Here is a 6,976-nt window from a genome sequence, read left to right on the forward strand (position 1 = left end):
TATAAAAATAATAAGAATTGAAAAATAAAATGTCACTTAAAACACAAGATAAAATCAATCATCCAACAACAGCCACAAAAACCAAACTAAACCAAACCAAACAAAATAAAAAAAAACAGAACCTCTTGTTGGTTTCTAACTGGCCAGACCAGTTTATCTGATCTTGCTGGCTTCAGCTGGCTGAGGGACCTTTGAAATGCTTCTCTCTCTTCGCAGCCAGATCTCAGCAAGTCTCTCAGGAACCCTGGGTGCTCCCAAGCACACTCGCTCTCCAGAGCTCACTGCCACGTTCTTCTGGACTCCGGGGTTCCTGCAGGGTTCCAGCTCTATGACCTCAGGAGGCACCCGCGACGTTTTGGGATTCACTGCACCCTCCCTGAGAGTCATAAAAGGGCCTGTCCCTCCACCGAACTTTTGAGATTTGGGCTATAGGAAGGCACTAAGCGCTCATCCCTTCCGGGATCACAGCGCGCCAGTCAAGATTGCCGACGGGATGCACACTTCCCCAGATCAGAACTGCTGGCTCCCGAGACCTGAAAACGCCCGAGCCCCTCCCGGCTCTGGGTCCTCCACCAACCTGCACTTCCACCGGGCTAGGGGTGCAGGTGCTCTTCCAGGCTGACCCTGGTCATGCCCCCTGGAGGTCCTCACTTCTCCTAGGTCTCTGGGTGGGTGTTCATAGTCCCTGAGCGATTCCCTCCCAGTCCAACTGGCCAATCTGTGCCTTCAAGCAACAAGCTCTCCCCTGGAGTTGCTCAACCCCTGTATCCAGGGGAGGGAGCAGCGACTCCACTCTCCCAGGAGCCCCAAGGCAGACCCGAGAGCACTGGGCCTGGGGACTGCACACCCCTAGTCCCTGCGCTGATCCCTAGGTCCCTTGTGTCCTGAAGCAGTCTCCTTACCATCTGGTTTTTCAATGATCACAATAATTTTTGATGTCCTGCTTTCAAAAGTGATTCTGTAACCTAGTCCACTTGCTCCACTTCTCCACTGAACCACGAGTTTCCCTCCTCTTCACAGAAGCTGAGAAACATGCTGTCTAGAGCAAAGCTGCCATCTTCCCCCATAATCTATATTTGTTGATACTTTGTAACATTGCTAAATAAAAGTCAATAAAAAGTGATCAAGAGAAACTTAGGGGCAAAATATATAACACCTTATTCTTTCTTTGTTTTCACAAATAAGATTTTTTATTTGACACCATTTAATGTTCGTATTTTAAACAGATTCTTGGACTGGGTCTCATATCCATCAGCTTATTCAATTTTAGCACCTGTCTCATCCCCAGTAGCTTTCCCAAAACTTCTACCTTCACCATGAAGATCCATGAGTTTCCCCAATTCATACTTGGGTTTCTTCAGCATTTTGACTTTTCTAGGAAAAGCATCATGGAGCAGATAAATAGATCAGTGAATCTTTTCTATATCTTTTCCAATGTTATCTGAAATCAATTTATTGACCACTTCTTTCAAGTCATTTGTCTGCACCTCTCAAGTCATGATTTCCATCATCTTCTTCCAAATTTGATGGATCTGTTGATGCTGAGCATCAGAGGTTCTACAAATCTGATTGTTGCATTTTTTTAGTAAAACCAACATAATACACAAAGTAAATAACTATTGGTAGTCTTCATATTAACATGAGCTTCAATCTCGTCTGTCATTTTTGACCACCAAGCACATTTTGTCATGGGTAAGGTCTATGCCATGGAAATTAGGCAGTTTTTGCTCTGAATATCCCCAGTAATTAGCTTCAATTTTCTAAACGCCATTTCATCATTCTGCAGATTGGCTAGGCTCACTTCAAAAACACAACCCTTGAGACCATTATATACAATTTTGGTTCCTTGGGTTCTCGTGACTAGTGTTTTCCATTATGTCTAATATTGAATATAGCTGGTGCCTTTACATCATACCAATCTTCTTAGAAAATGGATCAACCACTTTCTCCTTGGCTGCCCTTTTGACACCTTTTATAAGTTACTTGTTCTTGCCCACATCCATGGTGCTACTCAGAGGGCCAAACAAAGGGCAGAAGAGCAACTCACACAACAGTTCAGGTGTCTATAACAACTTACTCTAAAATAAGATGAGACCATTTTCTTTCTTAGCATTTACTCTGGTCACCATATAGATCCTTTCATTCTTGTTTCTCTGTTTTCATTTTTTTCCCTTGAATTCTTCATCTCTATCATCTTCTCATGAATGCTCTTATTTTATCTCCCACACCACCATTTTCCTCCAGATTTTCTAAGTCTAGCTCCTCCTCCAGCCAGGTTTCCCAGGCTTTACGTGGCCCCCTTGACCCCTCCTTCCTCTCCCAGGACTGTATTTCCCCTGCCTCTCATTTGCCTCCCAGCAACCTAAGCAGAACAATACTGGAAGTGGAACTGGCACTCTGACAAGGGAGAGAGCCATTGGAAAGAAAACTTTACTCATCAAGAAGGAGGGAAGTATCTTAAAAATATCTGTGGGAAGGTGTTTGCTAAATTATCTGCTTTTTCAGATGCGGAACTTTTGACAATAATGGTTTCCACTTCGGTGAAGGTGGGCAAGAAGAACATTCTTGGGCTGGATGAATGAGCAGATATGAAGAATTATAGACCTCAATAACTTAGCCTTGAATAAAATTCAAGATTTTCCCCTTTATTCATGCTCTTTCTTTCCTTCTGAAAGCCCCGTTGCAGGAATTCAAAGGGCCAAGTTCTGCCATCAGCTGTGAGTCATGACTCCCACTGAAGCCGAGGAGCTCATATGTATGTATTCAGAGGAAGTATCGGGCCTTGGGGACTCAGATTAAATAACAACAGCCCAGTCGTTTGTTTGCTTATTTGCTTAAATCTTTATAAAAGAAGCAAGAGGCCTGCTGTACCTGAATGTCTTTTTATAATCATTTTAAAAATACACAGTAGAATTTAAATTCCCACAGTAGATCTCCTGCGTTATGGCACAAATAATAACATTCTATCTTACCCCAGGCCTCAGGTCCGGGAGGGAGTCAGAGGAAAAGAGGCAGGAATGAATTTCTAACGTGCCAGCCTTTCACTGAGAAAGTTCTGTTTGTATCCCCAGGGAACTCAGCACCAGGGACTGAAATCAGTGTTCCCTGTAAACAGCATGAAATACCTAAACAGCTTTTATTTTTCAGAGCTAGATGACTGAAGGTAACAAGGGCCACTCCACTGGCTTTGGGAAAGACAAAAGTATACAAGCTAGAATTCCACCCCTGGACTTCTCTCTCGTAGCCTCCCCTCCTAGTTCATAAACCCCTTTCTCCTCCTCTCATGGGTTCTCCTCCCACAAACAAATCAAAAACATATCCAGTATAAGTTCTCTTTGCCATCCCTCTCCCAGAGGGTTTATTTGCTAAGTACAGACACAGTGTATTTTATTTAGTCAAGACAACAACTATATCACATATTTTTAAAAAACATGATTATTTTTCTAACTTCTAAAATGTTAAAAAACTTTATACTCTGACATTCCTGTTATAATGCATTTTTTTATTTTTAAAAGAGCCTTTCATTTACATTTTTTTGGTTTAAAGATGTTATATACCAACCATTATAAAACAGTAAAAAACAGAGATAAATTAATAAAGCAAAAAGTGAAAGATCCTCCAATTAAAATTTCCAGAGGCAACCACTGTTAACAGTTCTTATCAAATTTATATTTAAATTCTTAAATGAAAAATGGAATATTAAAGGAACTGGCCAGATAGTAAATACTGTTGTCTCTCTTGCAGACCCTTCTGAGTTCCCCATTCCCCAGAGAGGTTTCTAGGGGCAGACTGGAGTGCCTAGACACCTCTGGCTTTATTTAATATCAGCCCTGGAATGTGGAACCTTCTCTGCCCAAGTACAGACCTACCTGCTGGCAAATTCCTTCCCTGCAGTTTGTCCTTGTCCTTCACTTTACGGCCTGAACATAAGTGAAACTATCTTCCTGTACTTCTAAACTCCAACTATTCCAAGATGCCCAAATGCCAGGATTCAGAGTTTATTCTCACTGCACCCACCATCTAGCCTTTTTTTTTTCTTGGCCTGAAACTTGACCCATGGGCTCATATGGCAAAATTAGGCCTGTTTGTTTTTGTGTATAAACAAGATTAAACTAAACTGACACTAACCAAACAAACAAATAAAACTTTGTAACGTGGACATTGCTAGACAACTAAAGAAAAAACAAAACTTACAAGGATTATGTAATAGTACTACTAATGGTATCATCTATGGGAAATAGTTATTTTTCATATCTAAATCCTAAGGTATACAATACTGATTAACCGCATCATTCAATGTTTTATCGTTCATTCACCTAACAAGGAAGTAATAAACACATGTTTATTGCCCTAATGAATTTTAATTTTGTGCTAAATATTATGTTATTACACACATATTAGATATTGTTTTATAAGTTAACACTCCCCTTCTAAAACATCATCTCCATTCTTTAGAATGATTACTGCTTCAAACACACTTTCCAACGTAAGGGCCAGCATGAACTGCCATATTTAATGTGACCCCACACACTTGATCATTATTGGTGGGTCCAGTCATAGGCACTAGACCCAATCTAAGCCAGAAGGATTCCATCTGTAGGAATTTTTGAATGACAGCTGACAGCCAGTCTGTTTTTGTCCTGAGAAGGAAGCTGTGGGAATGGAATCTGAAACCCAGGAGCTACTGGCTACTTTGTTTCCCGCACATGGAACTGAAGTTCTCAACTCTGGCTGCACAGTAGGATCCCCTCTGGAATCTAAAAAAATGCTTTGGTCCCAATCCCCAGAAACTCTAATTGACTTGGCCTGGGCTGGGACCCAGGTGTCAGTATCTCTTTAAAACTCCCCGGGGGGTTAGAATGTGCAGCTAGTGATAAGAACCACCGAGGAGTGGTTACAGTGAGGAGGAACAGAGGCACGAGCAGCAGTGGTGGCCAAAAGACACACAGACACACACCAGCGGCAAACAAACCCATTTGGGGTGTTCCACAGACTGAATTGCCTCCTAGATTTTCTTTCTCACTTTCTGTTGACAAATTCTTTTTTCAATTACCTGAGATATTCCAGTGTCTTTCCCATAAATCCTCCTTTTATCCTAACATAATTTAAGGTGGATCTGTGTGATTTGCAAACAAGGAAGTCCAAACTAGATTTCTGTTTTTGTGCTCTAGCTTAATAGATTTTTACACTTGTATAATAGTTTCTCTCCATTCCGTTCTTGTTCACTAATTTACTACGCAATAATGCCCACAATATTACAGGTTCTGTGCTACTTACCAGGAATACTAAAACGAAGAGACTATAGAGTCCCTTTATTAGAGCAGCTTCCACTCCATTGAGATAAATGGCATGGAGAAAAAGCAATAAATGTTATAAAGTAGTATTAACTAGTTACCGTGAGAGCACTGAGGAAAACTCTAGTGTGGTAAAATCATGGAAGCCTTCACAGAGCAGGTGGCCCTGGTGTTGCCTCTGGAGGTGTGTACTAGTGTCACCTGGTAGACAATGAAGTGTCGACATGAGGAATTCCATAGCCAAAGGCTCAGGGTTATATGAGACTAAGGCATATTGAGGGTATTAAAGTACTTTTGTTATGGCCGGGGCTGAAAGTTCATGCTGGGGATTGGAGGAGGGCAGAGAAGGGGATAGGACATCTGCATTTTTTCCTGTGGCTACTGCAGAAACTTTTAAATGGTTTAGAGAGAGCAATGCTATAAACAGATTTGCTGCTGAAAAAGATCTCTCTGGGTAAGTGATTGTGTAGAGACCAGATTAACAGGAAGGAATCAAGTGAGGAGGACATTGCAACTGTCCAGGAGAGAAATGATGAGATCCTGACCTAAGATGTTGATAATGAGAGCCTAGGAAAAAAATTTTAGAAGGTAGATTTTCCTGGCTAGGAAACCAGTTGAGATCTATTAAAGACAGTGTATATATGTGGGCAGTAATGAGAAAGATGAGTTTAGTCTTAATGAGAAGTAAGCCTAAAGGAGGCTGACATATAAGGAACATGGGAGTATATGGGTAGAAGAAACACTGCTTGCAAAGGAAAAGGAGAATAAGGTACACAGCTAGAAAAGCATGGTGTTATGGAAATTAATAATGTCTCTAATGACTTCTGTACTGGCTTTAAACAGAATGTAATTATCCACCAACTAAGGTTTCTTTTTCCCCCCCTAAGATCTATCTTGTTTTCACTCTGATACTAATCAGGGGTCTGATTATACCACCAAAAGCCACTGTCTTTCTCTGAGCCTCCTCCCATATCCCAGCCCCAAGAAAACCAGCTTTACTCCCAGTCTGGTAGTGTGGCAGACCAGGAAACTGGAGCTTCATGGAGAGTAAGCAACTAGATGTCTGGTGTTAACTGGCTTAGCTCTGATGACAGTGGGACAAAATCCAGGCCAGCTCTGGGCTTGTTAGCAGGTAAACCAGAGGTAAGGCTTCTCTAAGAAGGTCTAAGGGACTCTGGTAGGAAACAATTGAAGGGGGTAAAGGTAACTGTAGTTGAAACTTTTTTTACGCAATTAAATGTAGGAACTTGATATTTATAAGATTTCTTTCTTTATTATTTTCCTTGTTTTCTCTAGGCCCTTTACCTTAACAAAGGGTTATTATTTAGATTTTAACTCCTGACTAATCAAATCTCCTACCATATAGTCTACATACATAAAATTTCATATTCATATACATATGATTATGACTCTCATGAACCAGATGTAGGGACACTATAAAGTGTCACAGGTATGTGGGCGACATAGGCAGTAGGATGGGGAGAGTCTGGTGAGGGAGTTTTTTCTCCTCCAAGTAGATTTCTACCATAGTTCCTTATTATATTCGGTGTACAACTGAAACCCTTTTACCCAGACCATAAGGCCTACACCTCATATTATACCCTTCCCCTCCTGGACTAATTTCCAGTTACTCTGACCTTTTTTTCTTTCTTTTTTCCCCACTGAACAAACTAAGTGATGGT

The 6,976-nt window shown here is 41.2% G+C and overlaps 1 pseudogene; it reads right to left on the reverse strand.

The window, feature by feature from the left end:
* Positions 1 to 1,695: 1,695 nt before the first annotated feature.
* LOC114495274 lies at positions 1,696 to 2,003 on the reverse strand (annotated as a pseudogene).
* Between the last annotated feature and the right edge of the window lie 4,973 nt (positions 2,004 to 6,976).

The sequence above is a fragment of the Phyllostomus discolor genome, chromosome 4, assembly GCF_004126475.2.
Source record: "Phyllostomus discolor isolate MPI-MPIP mPhyDis1 chromosome 4, mPhyDis1.pri.v3, whole genome shotgun sequence".
NCBI lineage: Eukaryota > Metazoa > Chordata > Mammalia > Chiroptera > Phyllostomidae > Phyllostomus > Phyllostomus discolor.